Source organism: Heterocephalus glaber, unplaced genomic scaffold, assembly GCF_053883595.1.
Source record: "Heterocephalus glaber isolate CG9 unplaced genomic scaffold, H.glaber_assembly_v1.0 deba00001687, whole genome shotgun sequence".
Taxonomy (NCBI): domain Eukaryota; kingdom Metazoa; phylum Chordata; class Mammalia; order Rodentia; family Bathyergidae; genus Heterocephalus; species Heterocephalus glaber.
The window spans coordinates 13,286,851-13,306,072 of record NW_028258412.1 but is presented as its reverse complement, the minus strand read 5'-3'; the positions used below and the strand labels follow the sequence as shown (position 1 = coordinate 13,306,072).

The following is a 19,222-nucleotide window of genomic DNA, read 5'->3' as shown; positions in this document are numbered from 1 at the left end:
TCTGGAGGAGTTGGTGACAATCATCTTAAGTGGACTGATGGGTAAACAAAACAGTTTTTAATAGGTTAATCAAATCTTTAGGGTTATCAGAGAATTTGGCATGTTGAGTACATCAGTTATAAAGGTCACTGGTGGTGAAGGGCCAGTAATGATGAGGCTGGTTACCATGTTCATCAGGGGGCCCTATCTCTCTCAGCGGGAAAATGGTAGAGTCCGCCGGCCCTGCTGGTGAGACGGCTCGCTGGTGGCGAGTGTTCTGGGCGGGGCCATCCCCACTGCTGGCACCCGGTGCCGGCCCTTCCTCCCCAGCTCTGGCTGGGGCCGGGACCTCTCTCTCCGTCTGTTGTTGTGGGGGAGTAGAGAGAGAGTTGTAAGGGGGAGGGGGGAAAGGAGATCTTTTTCGGTTCTTCCTTGGAGGACCGGGTAAAGCGGCGTGGTTTTGGTCCGCCTTTTTCCGTCGCGCTCTCTGGGAGTCTTCTCACAGGCTGTCAGGATTACCTCTGGCTGTTGTTTCTGTGGAGGCAGAAAGGGCTTGACTCATGGGGGTGGGTTACAGATTAGACTCTCTCAAGTGACAATGTAGGGGACCTGATCAGGATGTCCAGTGTAGGGACGGAAAACAGCTCCATGGACCCCCCCCGTGTGATCTGTAAATCAAAAGTTTCCTCGGGGGGCCATCCCTTTTCAAAGGAAGGCCACTCCAAGTTACACAGAGTGACAAGTCTAGACTTTTTTATTTCTAAATTTAGACTATGAGCACGCTCTCTAACCTCTCTAAAGTGGTCCGTCATGAGGGACAGGGGGGTGGTAGTAGTCTGTCCCATCGTCTCAGTCCAAGTCACCACAATAAACAGACAAACAAACACGACAGCAGAACAAAAAGCAAGACAAAACCGTCCTCCGCCCGATTGGAGGCAACACCAAAAATGGGACGACGGCCTCACGCCGTACTGCGGGAGCGACCCGCACCGTCCCCCTAGGAGTCTCACAGACATGTACTCATGGGGAACTCCTGTCCCCTCCAGATGGATCTGGAACGTCTTCCAGGAATCTCGGGTCGGCGGCCCTCGCAGCGCTTCCGCCTAGACCGTCTGCCGACCTATTCAGAATTGGGCCCCCCGGATTGCAGACAAACAAGGAGACACCAGACACTCTCCGGTCAGCGTCGACCCTCTGGTACGGAGATCCTGGGGTCTTGGGGATCCCGGACGAGCCCCCAAATGTTGTGTCCAGATTGCGAGGTCCCCAAAGACCACCAAGGAGCCGATTTTGATGTAAACACACGAGGGTCGGGTCGTTTATTTAAGCTCGAGCAGGGACTCTCATCTGACACCGACATAGCGGGTCAGGGTTGAGAGCCCCGACTCTAAAACACCAGGGGTTTTTATAGAGGTTACAGTAAGGCACGGGGTTTTAAAAAGGCGCGGGGTTTCAAATCACACGCAAATCACACGATTGGCTAGCATTTAGCAAGTTTTGAAAGTTTAAACCTAATTGGTTGGGCCTTGTGTGCTGAACTGTAAACGGCTGTTCAAGTCATTGAAAAGAACATCTGGGATACTGAGGTATTGGGGTAACTACTGATTAGCTGTTGTAGGCCACTGAGAAGAGCATCTGGGACATTGAGGCAGCTACTGATTAGCTGTTGTTAGGCTAGTTGTTAGGGGACTGTTGAACATTATCACAGGCAGGTGGCCAAAGTGTATCTTGTGGGGTTTTTTGGAACTAGAATTTATGTCTAGGCCACCTTATTCTAAGATGGGGCCAAATTTTAAAATGGAGTCACTCAGGTCTTACAAAGCAAGGCTAAATTCTAGAGCCAAATACAAAATGCAAGTAAGGCTGTAAGAGAGAAGCTTCAAAAAGACTTGCACTTGTACTTAGGGACTTTGGTGATGGCTTTACACAGTACCACAAAGCCACCCCTGTCCAGACCACAGATTTGGCTGCTGTGGTATCACTAGGGACTAGGAGAGTCACATAGCTCTTTTTGTACACCCTTCTGGTATCCTACCAGCCTGGCAGTGTGGTACAGTGGAACGAACAGGCTTCCCAATTAAGACAGCATGGCTTCAAATCACTCACTAGCCCAGCGAGAATTTACTACACCACCCTGGGCTTTAGTTTATTCAGATACCTCATAGAGTACACGGTAAGTAACGGTGAAAATGTATGATAAAATAAATGTGTGCCTCCTATGCTGACACAGAGGAGACACTCAGTAAATAAATCCACATCACTGATTTTCATCTCCCTGAAGAGGAGAAGGGGAGGAGCTGGAGCCAGGGACTGAGGCCAGGGATCCTTGGAGCTGTGACAGGTCATCACTAACTGGCTCCTTCTTGCTGAGCAAACCACTGACCTCACCCCTCTATGCCTGGGTTTCATTCCAAGTCCTCCTTAGAGAACATCAGCTGAGTCCAGAAGCCTCTGACTCCCTGCCTCACAAGAGCAGAGGCAAGACAGAGAAGCTGCAGGGCCTCAGCGCTCTCCCCCATCTCTACCACCTGCTGGGAAGTCACAGTTGCCTGAGAGCCCTTCAGCCTCAAATGTGAACCCAGAACTGTGACAACAGAAGGAGCTGCCCAAGATCCATGGACACCCCCAGAGGGGGCTGAGTCTTAAGAGTGAGCAGCCTCTCAGAGGGGCCACAGGCAGAAAGAAGCTCAGGAAATGGTGCAGAAGAGGAGCAAAATGACTCTTCCCAAGCATCTATTAGGAGGCTGGCCTCATGACCTCATTTCACAGACCAGGACACAGAGGCCCAATGAGAGCACTCTGCAGGCGGGAGGAGCTCCCCAAGAGGACAGCTCTGCTTGCTTGCAAAGCTCATCCCAGGACACCCAGGGGGAGAGGGGGGACCGTGCAGCAGCCATCCCTCATTCTCACTATCACTCTCCACTTCCACACATTGACCTGAGTCAGTGGAGAAATCCAAGAAGGCAGTCCACCAGGATGTGACTGCACCACTGCCAACTCTGGCACACCTTCATTCCTCCTCTTCCTCACCCTCTGCCTCAGGTGGGGTCCTGGGCCACAGATGCACCTCTAGGGGGAGCAGGGGGAGCTAAAGAATTCAGAGAAGGCCAGGAGGCTTCATGTTCTACCTAACTTATTGCTGTTGTACCAAGTAGGGTGGCAGGAGTGTTTTCCTCCTGTGTTCTACTAATTTTGGTGTCTCATCTGAGCACAGTGATGCATAAGGGGCCTTCCCCAGGTACCAATCTGTGACCTCGAAGAGGTGGCATGAGAATCATCAGGAGACTCCAGGCAGGCGAAACTCCAATGTACACACCAAAGCAGCCAACTGAGGGAGAGAGAGAGAGACAGCCAGCCTGCAGCACTCCCCAACCTAGAGTCAACCTAGACATTCCTCCAATGGGCAGCCATGTGCCTCACTTGCTCTACTGAGCAAAAGAGCAGGGACTTTTGGGTTTCTTCCCTTGTAAACACTGTCCCACATTTGGGGATGAGAAGCTGGCAGAGAACACAAGTACACTGGAGAAACATAGGCCTGAGCCACGAGCTGTCCTCAGCCCCTGGTTCTCGAGCCTGATACCCAATCAGCCGTGAGGTGTACCACCAACTGTCTTTAGCTAACAATCATCAAGTAGTGACTTGTGCAGCTGATTTGCTTTTACTCTGAGAAAATCAGCTGTGGTGGTGAGTTCAAATTACTCTATCACCATCAGCCCTACCTATCTGTGTCCCAGTGAACTTTCCTAAGAGAAGGCTGGGAAGCAAATAAGGAGAGAAGGAGCACAGCCAGCTGCCCCTAGTGTTCCTCTGCAGTTGACCCTCAATGATATTTTCACTTCCCTAGAAGCATCTCCACCATCCAGCCCTGGGTTTCTCAGTCTCACAAGATTTGGAACCCATCTGCTGAGTTCAAGGCTCCAGGAAATGCTGGCGGCCCTTGACAGCTGGTGTCACCACAGACAGTTGGCACCTCCTAAATAAGGCCCCATCCCACACAAAGAGGCTCCAAGTCTGGCCTCAGTCCCCCCTCCCCAAGCTCCCCACAGTTGCTCATAGGTGGTGGGCCTGGCCCAGCATCCTGGTGATGGTGTTGCTCATCTATAAAGGTGGGATGCCTCCAGCCACTGTCCTGAAGATCTAGATCCATTTCACAGGAAACCCAGATCCTTGCCCACTTTTCTCATTGGGAAATCTGCCTCTTCCTGGACAGGGAGGAAGCAGATGGAAGCTGAAGAATCATGCTGAGAAACCACAATAGAAGAAGGAAAACAGACTTTCCTGAAACAAAGTGCATCCTGGGACCTCTGGGCTCAATCTGCCTAGCAGGCCTCACACAGAAGGACATTAAGGTACAGGAGAGGATAGAGTGACGCTAGAACCATAATAACACCCTATAGTCAGCCTGAAAGAAGCCCACCAACCCCAGAGCTGAAATCTTATGCCAAGCAGAGCCAGGCTTCATGCATAAACCAAGCTAAGGACTCTTTGCCCTAAGGCTCACATGACAGAGAAGGTTCTGGGGCTCCCTCCTGGCCTGGTTTGGCTGGGCTGGCCTCCTACCAGGAGATAGATAGGGGATGCGGGTGGGATCCACCTCATCCTTGATTTGGATTTTACTGCAGGAGACAGTCTGGGGCTCTGGTAATCCAACCCAGGAAAACCAGGACAGATGGCAACAACAGCTCCTGGCTGTAATGCCCAGAAATATCACACAGGAAGTCCCCAATGTACACACATGGAGCATTCCAAAAGCTTGTTTGGAAGCTGGATCTCAAACTGTGGAAAATATCTTCTAACAGAAATGACAGTGTGAGGGGAGATCTGGCCAACTATTCGGGTAGGCCATTCACATAGCTAGTCCCCCAGGTACCAGCCTCTGCAGTGTCTGGAGGGACTGCTCTCTCACACTGAGGTGCTGAGAAGGGCCACCCTGGGTTGGGGCCAGGCCAGCATAAGTCCAGAGCACTTGAACTCACCAGGCCTGTGTGAGGTGCACAGCTGTCTTTGACACTCCTGAGCTAAGATTTTCAAGGACCAATGGGACGAGAAATTCTGACCTTTTGCCCCCACACAACTGTGTGCAGAGCAGGGAGCCTCGTGGTTAACTAGACAAAACAGAACAAAACTGTCAGATGGGGCAGCTGCTTCTCCTGCCCATCTTCATGTCCAGACAGGAAACAGTCACCATAGAAGTCAGCGAGCTGAATAAGTGCCTCTCACTACTGCCCTCTCGGATGCAACTTGTTTCTTCTTTGCAAAGAGCAGAAGTGGAAGTTTCTGTCCTCTACCAGCCCTCCTCGTACCCCAAATTGTGATGTCTACCTCCATGGACGTCATCATTTGGTAGAGGGTGCCTGTCCCCTGCTCCATTTCTTACACCATACCCAGATGAGTGCAGTCAAATCTTCCTGATCATGAACATGGACTCTTGTTTCCACATGAGAGCAACTGATTTCAACCCAGACACAAAGAGCACCCCCAACACTCCTAGTGTCCAGGTCACCTAAAGAAAGATCCAAAAGCTGCTCTAACAGCCAAAGTCAGCTCAATGTGTGGTGACAGACAGCAAGAGGTCCCCCATGACCTTTGGAGCAAGGGAAACAGGAGCCCGGGGTAGGCTGGGCAGAACCAGGGCCTGGGCCCAGACTGCTCTCACAGTCACAGACTCTAGAGTTTAGATCCGCTCTCCCCACTGCCAGCCCAACACTACAGTTCCTCACCTGTCTGGGCCTGCCTATCTTTTTGGTGAAATAGGAAGCATAAATGGCTAAGGGTCAGGACAGATAGTCTTCTGAGACCTTTTTCAACAATAAACTCTGATTCTTCTTCTGGAGGGGATTCTAGAGGCAGCAGAGCCAGGCAAAGGGAGAAAGCAGAGGCAGAATCCCATTCTCAAGCCCACAGTTGAATCTACTCATGGGCATGTTTGTGCTTTTTAAGAAACCTAAATTAATCTGAAGCAACAGGTTTCACATGAAAACCAGGATTTCTAGTTTTCTAGGAGCAGTCAAAAGAGCTAACAATACAACCTCTAATATACGGTGGTTTCACTTACAATTCTCAACTTTACTCTGGGTGTATTCTGCAGAAACATACTTCAAATTTTGAATTTTGATCTTTTTCCAGGCTAGTGCTATGCAGTACAACACACTCTTGAGATGGCTGGGCAGTGGCAGTGAGCCACAAAATCATGAGGGTAAACAAGCAACACCCTATTTGCACTGAGTTGCTAAGCTATGATGGTCATAGCTAAGCACGTGAAAGACATTTTCAACTTAAGATATTATCAACTTATAATAGTTTATTGGGATGTAACCCCATCATTAAATTGAGGAACATCTGTATGAGTGTACTTTCCTACAGGAAATAATTAATAATGGCTGCCTTCTTTGGATATAGCATGAAATACCCACTTCATTTGCCTGGCCTCACCAAGTACACGAGTTTTCAACAAAATGAGGCATGGGTTTTGTACAACTTGGGTTCAAGTCCCAGCTCTGCCAGTTGCTAACATGGTACCTCTTTGAGCTCAGTTTCTCCATCTGTAGAATGGGTGTACTAATAGCCCCTTTTGCAGTGGGGACTGTGGGATTCCCAAGCTTCATTCAAGCCATCGGAGGAATAAATAAACATAAAGCAGGCCTGGCATATCAAAACCACACAGTTCATATAGCATTAGTGCTTACCTCACCAGGTGATGCCAGGTGACAGATGGAGGCTGTGTAGCTGTCCCACCCACAAAGTTGATATCCTTGAGTGCCCCACTTGAGCAGGTATAAGAGAGTGCTTAGCGTTACAAGCCATGAGCAACTCCAGAGAAGATGCTCCAAAAGGTTCAACTGGGCAACCCAGTTATCCCACGCTGCCCCAGCTCCATTTGTTAAGGCATCACGACTAGACCACTGGTCTCTGTCAACAAAGAGATCTTGGCTCAAAAACAGATGCTTTGTAGGGCCCACCCAAAACTCTGATCTCTCTCCCTGGCTTCAAAGCCATCACCAAGTTCAAAAGATTATCAAGGGGAAGCATCAAGAGGCACCAAGACTTGGCGTATGGACAGCTCAGTGCGCAAAGCCAAAAGGAAGAAGGGCACTGCTGGTCTTCCTGGGAGTCTGATCTATGGGCCAACTTTCCAGGTCCACACCGCTGCCAACAATGCAAGCACCAAGGAAGAAGTACAGACTTTTGAAAGCGTTGACACAACAACCCACTCAGGACTCACTCACGCCCTGTGTGTCAAGCATGATAAAGGTCCACCCACTCAGTTCAACTGCCCTTCCCAGGGCAACAGGATTTCCCATTCCTCTTTCTTGCCTTTCCAAAGCAAGGGAGGAGAACAGCCCCAGGAATGAAGCTCACCCTTACACAAGAGGTCTAAACTTGGTAACCACAGACTCTATCTGTGAGCCACCTGAAATTACACACAAAACACTGTGTACACGTCCCTGCTGTATTACTCTGGGGAGAGTCCAAAGGTGACAGGAATTCACAAAGGGGATACCTCTGCCCCAGGCCAGGGCTGACAGTGTGGTCCTGCCCCTCGGGTCCATTGCCTGGTCCTTTGAACACAAGTCTGATCACTTGAAGCTAAAGCTATTTCATCTTTACTCCAATTCCAAGTACTGTAACTAGAATTTCTCTCCAGCAAAACCACCACAGTTCAGGAGGTACAAAATGGATATATCCTAGGAATCTCTGAAAAAGGGCAGAATTACTTGTACCTGTCTCACCTGAATCCTCCAAGCCCCTCTATCCCTCTCACTGGGAGCAGCCTCACCCTCACCAGTGGTGGTCCCAATACCATCCATGAACATGTGCTGAACACAGGAGGGATGAAGATACAGTGTCTGTCCCCAGGGAGCACTAACTAGTGGAAGACTGTCCTATGGAAGCGAACACAAAGGAGTCAGCAAGGGATGGGGGGAGAGAGAAGGGGCTTTCCAGACAGAGGAGAGAAACAGCTGGGAAAGTGCCTGGATAAAGGTGACTAGAGCTCAGAGTGCAAGTCCCAGCTTGGCGAAGCAGTCGGCCCAGGACCCGCTGAGGAGTCTGGACTTACATGGGCAGTCGAAGAAGGCTGTCAGTGGGGGAAACACAGGACCAGGCCTGCCTTTCAGATTGCTCAGCCAGTACGCAGGAGAGGAGGGAGGGAAGCAGGGCTCAACTGAAGGAAGACCAACAGCTGCAATAAAAGAAGGTAAAAGCAACAAGACCTGGTAATTGAGTGGATATGCAGAAAGGGGAGGAGTATGGGATGCCTCCCACACTTGATTCTAGAGGGAGGATGGGACAGCCACCAGATGAGCCAGGGAGACAGGAGAGTAGCAGGGATTGAGAGGAAGAAGGTACAGGGGAGGTATCAGGGTGAGGAGTGCATCGAGGTCCAGAGTCAGGTCAAGGACAAGAAGAGCCACAGGGCAGCCTGTGGGGGGGGTCCAAGGGCTTTTATTTCCCTGGCCAAGTCTCCCACAAATCCCTCAGGAGCCTGGAAAGCAGGAGTTTGGAAAACTAGTTTCCACTCCAGTTTGCCCTTCCACTGAAACAAGTCACTCTTCTCCCAGGCCTTGGACGAGATCTATAGGCTGCAAGCAGGCTCCTCCAGGAAATGTCAAGAATACTAGGTGTTCCCTCCCTCTGCCTGCTCCAAGCTGCACTAAAGTTGGACCCTGCAATCCACATGCAAAACTCGCTCTTGTCTCTGACAGCTCTCCTTCAGGAAGAGAGGAGCCAGTCCTTCCTGCCACATGAGCTTATGGCTCACCACTGTGGCCAGCAGGCCCACAGCACAATCTCAGGCCCCAGGCTTGCCTGGCAATGCCCTTCAGAACTCCCAGGGCCGGGGTCCAGCTGAGCCTAGAGCAACTTTGCACACACAGAGCTCAACCCCTCACTAGAGGATAACAGACACGCCAAAGCCACAGCCCTATCTCAGCGGCAAATCCAAAAAGGTCATTTTATAGAGGAAGTAAAGACCAATGAGTATCTTGGCCTTGTGGCTCAAACTTTTGATTCACCTGAAAGATCCCATCAGGAGGACATGGGGTATTAAATCACAGCCAATGAATCCAGCTCAGTCGCCTTCCAAGCCTTCACACATGCTGTTCTCTCTCCCTAGACCACCCTCCTTTCTTCTTTACTGGGCTAGATCCTTTCTTATCACTTGTGACTCATATAGCTCTTTCTTCTTCTGCAAAATGAGGATAAAAATGGCCCACCTTGGGCTGGGGATGTAGCTCAGTGGTTCCGCTACCTGCCTCACAAGCGCAAGGTCTGGAGTTCAATCCCCGGTACCAAAAATAAATAAATAAATAATTTAAAAATAAAAGAATGTATTGGTTTTTTGTTGGGGGACTTCTTCTGAGAAAGACTTCCAAGTCTTATTACAGAATGGCCATCAACCTACAGGATGAAGATTTTAGGCTTTCCTCAAGGTCCTAATTATAATGTTCTAATTCAAATAAACACAACAAAGAGTCAGCTTAGACTACTATTTCCTCCAGGAAGCCTTATCCCTGTCCTCATTCTGCAGGATTTAACATCCTTCTCTTTTGCGGTCCCAAAGCCCCGCGCAGTCCCTGATGAGGGCCCGTGTCAAACTATCAGGAACTGTCTGGCTAAGTGCCAACCTTTCCCCCAACAGCCTGGTGAGGGCAAGAAGCACACTTACATCCATATTCCTCTTCTGAGCGTGGAGCAGACCCTAGCACTTAACAGGTGCTCTGAGAATGAAACTAAACAAATGAACTCATGACCCCTACCAAGCCTGCTGCAGAGATCTGCCTCCCTACTTCAGTTCAGGTCACTTCCTGATCCTCCAGGAGCACTCAGTATATGTAAAGCACAGAGGGGAAGAGCACAAGACACATGGCCTGAGGCCTCCCTGGTCTTCTATCCCAGGGAATCGCCCACTTGCTATGATCTCATTACCACCTCCCCCCTCCAACTGGCATTACTCCTACTGTTTAAAAAACAAAAAAAAAATCAAAGGAATACTCTACAAGACTTTGTGGCCACAGCACAGCCCCTTGTGGGCACTTAAGTTTTAAGCTCACTGTGTGGCCTGCCTGGCTGCCTTTGTGGTGGGGGGAGGGGAACTCAGTGAGGTTGCCTCAATGCACAGGGGGGAGGCAGTGGGATACAATGGACAGGGCTGGAACTGGGTAGCACCTTGGCTTGGTGCTGGGGGAGGAGGTCAGGCATTACTGAGTGACAGGAGGAGAAGGAATAAAGGAGAGTGACTGACAGTCCCGGGGTCCTGAGAATCTGGCCACACACCTCTTCCCATGGAGCTGAGGAGGCAGGAGGCAGGAGCTGGAATGTGCAGATGTGGTGAACCTGCACTGCTAGAATGTGTCAGCCACACCCACACGGGCTCTGCACCCTAGAGACCCTGATAGCACCTCTGATTATCAGGACAGCATCACAGATGCAAGGAACCTCAAGCCATGTGCAGCCCAGAGGCGCAGGGGAGCTCAGGGCCAGGGAAGAAAGAAGAGAAATTGGAAGGGAGAGGGAGAAAAATATATTAATAATGCTCTCCCAACATTTCTGTTAATTTCTTTAGACTCTTTCTTCCTGTTTGATTGTTTGTTTCTGGTGCTAGGGACTGAACTAAGGGCCTTGCAAATGCTATCTATGCACATGAGCTACCACTGAACTATAAACTATACCTCCAGCCATTCTTCTTTTATCTTTTTCTTTCTTTACTTTTTTGACACAGAGTGTCACTAAACTGCTTAGGCTGGTTCCACACTCTGGGGCTCAAGCTATCCTCCTGTTTCAACATCCTGAGTAGCTCGGACTACAGGTATGTGTGACTGTGCCCAGGATACCTTCATTTCTTTCAGCTTCAAAGGGCCCTTTTCAAACCCTGGTGTAATGGTGCGTGCCTGTAATCCCACCATTCAAGAGGCTCAGGAGGATCATGGACCCTTTAAATAGCAAGCTTGAGCCCTGCCCAGCCTACATGGTGAGACTCTGTCTCAAAAACAAAAAAAAAAAAGACCAATAACACCAAGAATGGAAGGAAAAAATATAAATTCATTATTACATGGTTCTCATATTATATGTGAAATAATACATGATTTGAAGGCAGACTGTGATAAGTTAAACCTCCAAACCATAAAGTAACCACTAAAATAATTAAGTCAATGAAGTATAGCTAAATAAACCAAGAGAGGAGATAAAGAGGAATCCTAAAAAATACTCAATGAATCCAAAAGGCAGGAAAAGAATAAAGAACAGATGGCCCAAATAGAAAACAAATGACAAGACTGCAGACTTAAACCCAACCATATTGATAATTACTTTAGATGTTAAAAGGTCTACATACTCCAATTAAAAGGTGGAGATCGTCTGTATAAAAATGCAAGATTTGGGCCGGAGATTTAGGTCAGTGGTCCCAGAGCCTGCCTCAAAAGTGCAAGGTCCTGAGTTAAATCCCTGGTATCAAGAAAAAATATAAAATAAAATAAAAAATAATAAAAATGAAAGATTTAACATATGCTGGCTGTAAGAAACATATTTTAAATATAAAGACACGAGGCTTGAGGATGTAGCTCAGTAGTAGAGCACTTGCCTAGCATGCACAAACCCCTGCATTTAATAATCCCCAGCACCAGCAAATAGAAAATAAGAGGCAACAGAACTTTACTATGAACTATGCAGTAAGTACACGGATGAGACTGTATATATAACCCTTTGCACACAGTAAACCACTTACTGCTGTTCAACAGATTTCTTCATGTCTCACATAGTGACATACAAATATAAAGACAACAGATTCAGGGCCAGGGATTTAGCTTAGGGGTTCTGTTGCCTGCCTTGCAAGTGCAAGGTCCTGAGTTTGATCCCCAGTACCAAAAAAAAAAAAAAACAAGACAACAGATTCAAAGTAAAGGTAAAGTAATGGAGAAAGATACTCCATGAAGAAACTAATATTAAGAATGTTGATTTAGGCCCAGGGATGTAGCTCTGTGGCACCACACCTGCCTGACAAGCACAAGGTCCTCAGTTCGATTCCCAGAAACAAACAAAAAAGTCAATTTGGAGCTGGGGGTGTAGCTCAGTGGCGCTGTGCTTGCCTGGAAAGTGCAAGGCCCTGAATTCCTGGTACTGAAAAAAGAAAAGAAAAAGAAAAAGAAAGTCAATATGTAAATGTATATAGCAGGATGTTACAGTGCATCCCTATAGTCCCCAGTTACTTGGGACTTGAAACAAGAGGACCACTTGAGCCCTGGAACTAAGGGATGAGCAACACAATGACCTGAGGTGGAGAGAGACAGGAGAGAAGGGGAGTGGGGGAGGCTGAGGGAGCAGAAGTGGCTCTTTGAGGAAGACATAATGGCAGCTGCTACAGAGCTCCAGCCGCCCCGGCCTGCTCCTGATTTGTAGCTGTTTGTTCTCAGGTACAAATCTGTCAGGGAGTTACACCAAGGCTTTGAAAGATACCATGGTACCAGAGGTGGCAATGCAGCAAACTGGATTACTCTACCAGCCACCACAAAAATTCCCTGGAGAAGGTGCATGCTGACTTGATCAGGGGCACAAAGGAAAAGGACCTTCAAGTGAAGAATCAGTCCAGATCCCTACCAAGTCCCTGAGAATCACTACAAGAAAAACTCCTTGCAGTGAAGGTTCTAAAACATGGGATGATTTCCAGATGAGACTCCACAAGCAACTCACTGACCTGCACCATGCCCCCAAGATTGTTAAACAGATTACGCCCCTCTGGATTGAGCCAGGAGTTGAGGCTGAAGTAACCACTGCAGATGCTCCATCAACTACTTTATTACACTGAATATCAAAGAAGGAAGAAAGGAGAGCAAGAGGCCAAGAGGGAAAGAAGGAAGGGGGAAAGAAAAGGCAAGTTGAAGTGCTTCTTCTAGTAGCAGTCTGGGTAGACTTCCAGATAGGAACATTACCAAAGATACACTCCATAATGATAAAAAGGTCACTTCATTGTGAAGACATAATTATACTAAACGCTTACACAGCTAATAACAGCTTTAATGCGGATGAGGCAAAAACTGACAGAACCAAAAGGAAAGAGACAAATCCACAATTGTAACTGGAGATCGGAGATTTCAACAGTCACTTGAGAAAGCTCAGTAACTGAGAATAGGCCCTTCACCAGGAAGCCAGAAAAGATAAAAACAAATAGCCCAAGAACTAACTGGCAGGAGGACAAAGGCCCACAGTCTGTTAGTCTAAGGAATATGAGGGACCTCAGACCTTTGCTCACAGAAGCACAGAGGGCTGGGGGATGGCTACACAGCAGAAATGCTCCTTCCTTCTGCACAACCATGGACACCTTCCAACATACACAAAGGAAAGCACACCAGTTCACACCTCACGTCCTTGTCATTCTCAGTCCCTGACAAATCTGAGGGAGCTGGTATTCAATACCCTCCCCACTAATGCTGCTCATTTCCTAGATGACTGGGTCCCCAGGCATGTTACATGTAATCCACGTGTAACCTCCACATAACATGAAAAACATACATATATGCCAGGGGTGGTGGTGCACACCTGAAATCTCAGCTATTTGGGAGGCTGAAGCAAGAGGATGTCAGGTTTAAGTCCAGCCTGAGCATTTAGCAAGACCCTGAATTAAAACTTTTTTAAAAGGCTAAACTGGGTATGGCAACATACGCCTGTAATCCCAGCACTTCGGAAGCTGAGGTGGGCAGATTGCCACAAATTCTAGGCCAGCTTGAGCTGCATAGAGAGATCCTATCTCAAAACAAACAAAAACTTTAAAAGAGGGTAGGGATATAGTCTGGTGGTAGAGCAAGCTGACTAGCACACACTAGGTCCTGGGCTCAATCCCGAGAGACACTCAGTGCATCGGCTCATGGTGAGCTAGAATCAGAATGGAGCCCACATGTGGATTTCAAGCCAAGATTGATTAAGAGAGACAAAGAAAGTCCCTACATCCTTGTAAAGGGAACAATCCAAGAAGAGATAATAATCATAAATATATATGTGCCAAGTAGCAGTGGACCCAACCATATAAAACACATATTAACACACATGGAAAATCATATTAGCACTAATACAGTTGTAATGGGGGCCTCAATACCCCACTGTCACAAACAGATCCACTAGACATAAAATCAACAAGGGGGCCAGGGAATTAGCTCAGGGGTGCTACACCTGTCTTGCAAGCACAAGGTCCTCAGTTCGATCCCTGGTACCAAAAAAAAAAAAAAAAATCAACAATGAAATATTGGAACTGAACCAAACTTTTGAATAGATAAGCACTAACACAATTGTAATGGGGGACTTCAATACTCCTGTCACAAATAAACAGATCAACTAGACAAAAAACAAAAAACAAACAAGGAAATATCAGAACTGAACGAAACTTTTGAACAAACAGAATCAGTAGATATCTACAGTGTTCCACCCCACAACATCAGAATATACATTCTTCTCAGCTGCACATGAGACATTCTCCCAAAACAGACCACAGACTAGCTCATAGATCATGCTTAAGTAAATGCAAAAGAACTGAAATTATCCCATGCATATTATCAGGCCATAGTGCAATGAAATTGGAAATAAATGGCAAAAGAAACCACAAGAACATCATAAACACATGGAAATTAAATAACACAACCAGTGGATCACAGATGAAATTAAAGAAGAGAGCATAGTTTCTACAATTAAACAATAATGACAATATAACATACCAGAGCTTATGGGATGCAAGCGGTGAATATCTGTATCAGGAAAATAGAGCGGGCTCAAATAAACAATCTAATATTGAACCTCAAGCTTCTAGAAAAAGAAGAGTAAGTCAAGCCCAAAGACTGTACAAGGGAGGAAATTATAAAAATCAGAGCAAGGGCCGGGGATTTAGCTCAGTGGTTTCACCACCTGCTGCGCAAGTCCAAGGACCTGAGTTCGATCTCCGGTACCAAAAAAAAAAAAAAAATCAGACCAGAAATTAATGCAATGGAGAATAAGAAAACAATACAAACAATCAATGAATCAAAGAGTTGGTTCTTTAAAAGATTAAACAAAATCGATAAACCCTTACCAACCTTATCCAAAAATGGAAAGAAAAGACTCAAATCCATGCAATTGGGAATGAAAAGGGTGAAATCACAACAGATCCTGCAGAGATCCAGAAGATCATCAATACCTACTTCAAAAACCTGTATTCTAATAAGATGAAAAATACAGAAGAAATGGACAGATTCCTAGATACATATGAATTACCAAAACTGAATCAAGAAGATACAGGGCCAGGGATTTAGCTCAGTGGTTTCGCCGCCTGCTACACAAGCGCAAGGACCAGAGTTCGACCCCCCGGTACCAAAAAAAAAAAAAGATACAGAAATTCTAAAAAACCATTATCAGCCAATGAAATTGAATATGTAATTTAAAAACTACCAACAAAGAAAAGCCCTGGCCCTGATGGATTCACTGCTGAATTCTACAAGAAATTTAGAGAAGACCTAATGCCATTACTCCTCAAACTCTTTGATGAAATTGAAAGGCAAGCAATACTCCCAAATTCATTCCTGGAAGCAAGCATTACTCTGATACCAACACCAGAGAAGGATCCAACCAAAAGAGAATTACAGGCCAATCTCCCTAATGAACATAGACACAAAAATCTTCAGTAAGATATTGTCAGACATGCTGCGCAAGCACAAGGACCCGAGTTCGATCCCCGGTACCAAAAAAAAAAAAAAAAAAAAAAAAGATATTGTCAGACAGAATACAGCAAATCACAAGAAGGTTATATACCATGACCAAGTTGGATTTATCCCAGGGATGCAAGGATGGTACAACATACGTAAATCAATAAATGTAATACACTACATTAACAGCGCCAAGAACAATAAACCATACGATCCTCTCAATAGGTGCAGAAAAAGCAAGTGACAAGGTCCAACACCCATTCATGTTAAAAACCCTACAAAAAATTGATATAGATGGTCTTTACCTCAATCTGATAAAAGCCATCTACGACAAACCAACAGCCAACATCATACTAAATGGGCAAAAACTGAAATTTTTCACTCTAAAATCAGGAACAAGGCAAGGATGTCCACTGTCACTAGCCTTGTTCAATATAATTCTGGAAACACTACCCCAACCAATTAGACAAGAGAAAGAAATAAAAGGCATAAGGATGGGAAAGAAAAAAGTTAAATTATCATTATTTGCAGATGACTTTATATTCTCCATTGAAGACCCCAAAAACTCCACCAAAAGACTTTTAGATTTGATAACCAAATTCAGTGATGTAGCTGCATACAAAGTCAATACTCAAAAATCAATAGCCTTCCTGTACACGAATAACAGACTCATTGGGAGAGAAATTAGAGAAATAATCCCTTTCACAATAGCATCCAAAAAAGTGAAATACCTAGGAATCAATCTAATGAAGGAAGTAAAAGACTTTACACTGAAAACTACAGTACTCTGAAAAAGGAGATCAAAGAATATATCAGAAAATGGAAAGATACCCCTTGTTCTTTGGTAGAAAGAACCAATATAGTGAAAATGGCTATATTTCCAAAATTGTTATACAGATTTAATGCAATCCTGATCAAAATTCCTACAGCAAATCTCACAGAATTAGGAAAAAAACCCCTAAAATTCATTTGGAACCAGAAGAGACCTAGAATAGCAAAGGCAATCCTGGGCAACAAAAGTAGGCAGGAGGCATCACAATCCTTGACTTGAAATTATATTACAAAGCTACTATGATAAAAACAGCACGGTACTGGCAAAAGAACAGACCCGAGGATCAATGGAACAGATTAGAAGATGCAGAAACAACTCCAGACATACTCAGCCACCTTATCTTTGACAAAGGAGCCAAATACCGTCACTGGAAGAAAGCCTCTTTAATAAATGGTGCTAGAAAAACTGGCTTTTCACATGCCAAAGATTGAAACTAGACCCATATCTTTCACAATGCACTAACTTAAAATTGAAATGGATTAAAGATCTAAAGAGTAAAACAGAAACACTAAATCTGCTGGAAGAGAGAATACGTAGAATGCTTGAGGACACAGCAGTAGTCAAAGACTTCATGAAAAAAACCCAGACCACGTGGGAAATACTACAAAGAATCAACAACTGGAGCCTCATCTTATTAAAAAGCTTTTGCAAAGCAAGAGAAACCACCAACCGAGTTAAAAGACAACCCACAGCATGAGAAAAAATTTTGTACCAGTTATTCATCAAAGGACTATTATCTAGAACATATAAAGAACTCAAAAAAAATCAGATCCCTCAAACTTAAAGACCCAATCCAAAAACGGGCATCTAAAATGAATAGACACTTCTCAGATGAAGAAGTAGAAACAGCAATAAATATATGAAAAATTGTTCAACATCACTGGTCACTTGAGAGATGTAAACTACAACAACACTGAGATTCTAGCTCACTCCAAAAAGAGTAGCTGTTATAAAGAAATAAATCAATAACAAATGCTGGTGGGGCTGTGGGGAAAAAGGAACCCTTCTCCACTGTTGGTGGGAGTGCAGACTGGTGCAACCACTATGGAATCAGTGTGGAAATTCCTCAAAAAACTAAAACTAGAGGTTCCACTTGACCCAGCTATTCCCCTTTTTGATCGCTTCCCGAAAGATTTAAAAGCATCATACCACAGCAATATATGCACACTCGTTTATAGCAGCACCGTTTGTTTTTTTGTTTTTGATTTTGTTTTGGTACCGGGGATCGAACTTGGATCCCTGCCCCTGTGAGGCAGGCACTGGAACCACTGAGCTAAATCCTCGGCCCAGCAGCACCGTTTGTAACTAAATCTTGGAAACAGCCCAAATGTCCATCAACCGACGAATGCATAAAAAAGATGAGGGTTGGGCTGGGGATTTAGCTCAGTGGTTTCACCGCCTGCTGTGCAAGCGCAAGGACGCAAGTTTGATCCCCGGTACCAAAAAATAAAGAAAGAAAGAAAGAAAGAAAAAAAGATGAGGGTTTTTTTTTTAACACAATGGAGTATTACTCTGCCATAAAGAAAGATGGGCTTCAGACATTTCTAGATAAATGGATGGGCCTTGAGACCATACTCTCAAGTGAAATAAATCAGACACACATGTGTAAATACCACATTGTTTCTCTGGTGTGAGAAACCAAATGTGGAAATAAGGACTAAAATGTATAACAGATATTAGGAAATGGGAAGAAAATGTTCAAATGGGAAGGGGAACAAGGGAGGAGGGTGGGAGAAAGGAAGGAAGGGACAAGAAAATAAAAAGAGGGGCCGAGGATTTAGCTCAGTGGTTCTGCCGCCTGTCTCGCAAGCGCAAGGACCCGAGTTCGATCCCTGGTACCAAAAAAAAGAAAAGAAAAAGAGAAAATAGAAAGAAAAAACAGAAACAAAGCTTTTGTGCATGAGGGGGCAGAGGCATGAGGGGAGGGGGGAACAGAAAAAAGGGGTGGGATGTACCATGTACAGGTGCAAATTCCCTATGATGAGTATTATCATTATGTATGCATAACGTGTACCAATAAATGTTTTGCTATTAAAAGAAACAAAAAAGAATGGAGCCCACACGTAACCAGAGGGTTGTATAGGCCAACTGGCTACAGACTCCTCAAGGAAGTCACTCACCCTCTGCACTTTTGTGCGCTCATCTATAAAAACTTCAGCCAAGCATAGTGGGGCACACCTATAATCCCAGTTACTCAAGAGGCTGAGGCAGGAAACTCCCAAATTCTAGTTCAGCCTGGGCAACTTAGAAAGACCCTATCTGAAAAAATAAAAGGACTGGGGCCTGGAATGTAGCTCAGTGTAAAGCCCTTGGATTCTGCCCCCTTGCTGATAATACATAATAAAGGGTAGGAAATGTAGCTCAGTGGGAAAGCACTTGCTTAGCATGCTCAAGACTGAGTTAAACCCCAGTACTGCCCCCCCAAAAGAACACCTATTTCATAGGGTTGTGGGGAAAAGATAAGACAAGGTGGGGACAGGGATTTAAAAAAAAGACAAGGCAAGGAAGGAGAAAGTTCTTATGACAGACAGTGCCTAACACAGAGCAAATGCTAGCAATTATGCCAATTATGTAAAATATTGTAAATAGGCCCATAACAAAAAGACTTTACAGAAATACTTTAAAATATTAATTGTGGCTGAAAAAAAAAGTTAAATAAGTTATGGTTTTCTCTGGATGATTATATGAGTTTCCCTTATTTTCTTCTTTGTTCATGTTGGCAGATTTCTTTCCTTTTTTTTCTATCGGTATCAGG

At 45.6% G+C, this 19,222-nt stretch overlaps 1 protein-coding gene and 1 long non-coding RNA gene across 9 annotated transcripts in view; one reads left to right on the top strand and one right to left on the bottom strand.

The window, feature by feature from the left end:
• Nucleotides 1–19,222, bottom strand: part of Pxn (paxillin) — a 64,503-nt gene that overhangs the window by 29,341 nt on the left and 15,940 nt on the right. The window lies entirely within an intron of this gene.
• The window catches only part of LOC147821997 (uncharacterized), a 48,215-nt gene that overhangs the window by 16,346 nt on the left and 12,647 nt on the right, over nucleotides 1–19,222 (top strand). Inside the window, exon 2 of the long non-coding RNA XR_015446289.1 lies at nucleotides 1,026–1,176. This is a non-coding gene — a long non-coding RNA (uncharacterized LOC147821997). The remainder of the gene's footprint in view (nucleotides 1–1,025; nucleotides 1,177–19,222) is intronic.